This window comes from Neophocaena asiaeorientalis, unplaced genomic scaffold, assembly GCF_003031525.2.
Source record: "Neophocaena asiaeorientalis asiaeorientalis breed wild unplaced genomic scaffold, Neophocaena_asiaeorientalis_V1.1 scaffold110, whole genome shotgun sequence".
In the NCBI taxonomy this organism is placed as follows: Eukaryota; Metazoa; Chordata; class Mammalia; order Artiodactyla; family Phocoenidae; genus Neophocaena; species Neophocaena asiaeorientalis.
Genome location: NW_020175053.1, coordinates 7132332 through 7133204, shown reverse-complemented (window position 1 = coordinate 7133204; position 873 = coordinate 7132332).

Sequence of the window (873 nt, the reverse complement as noted above, 5' to 3'; positions counted from 1 at the left end):
TGAGATGCTCACTAAATATTTTTTCTATTTCTTAATTTTGTATCTATATGTTTACTTGTTATAATTATTTTATGATGTACATAAATCAAATCATTATGCTGTACACCATAAACAGTGCTGTATGTCAATTATATCTGTATAAAACTGGAAGATAAATGAAATACATTAGAAAATGAAAAATATATATATAAGACATGGAACGATTCAGTCAGCTAGTCAGTTGAGCTAGGATTGCAACCCAAGCCTTCACCTCCAAATTCTGAGCTATTCAAATTGTGCCCGAAACTAATACAACACGAAACTTTGGTGGGGGAAGCTGAAAACCTGCTTTGCTGAGTTACAAAATGCACTAGACCGTGACACTTCCCCCGGAGTTTACACTGGAACAGACATCACCCATCACCCTACAATGTAGGCCAGGCTCAACCCCGAGGTGCGAAGGGCCACAATGAGAGTCCGATGACCAGGGGTCTAAGAATGGGCTCGTGCTGCCAGCGTCTCCCTTTCCGGACACTGTTTCTCCTCTGTCCGGTTCCGGGCTGCAGTTTTACCTCAACAGTCATTCATTCCACCAAGATTTGAGAATCAGCTCAGGGTGGGACGGTGCGCCAGGCCCAGAGCTGAACGAGGCGAGGCAGACCAGACCCTGCTCCCTTAAATTGACTGTCCAGTGCGGGTGGGGGCGGCCGGGGTCCGGGGTTCCAGGGGGGCTATGCCCGACAGCGTTCGCACCTGCCCAGCACCACCTGAGCGTAAGCAACAGTCGGCTCCGCGACCCCTTAACCTGGCCGTCCCGTTGCGGTCACCCCGGCCCCACGGGGCCCATCGCGCCCGTCAGCTCACCTAGGGGCCGCGCCCCCGGCCCAGCCCAGC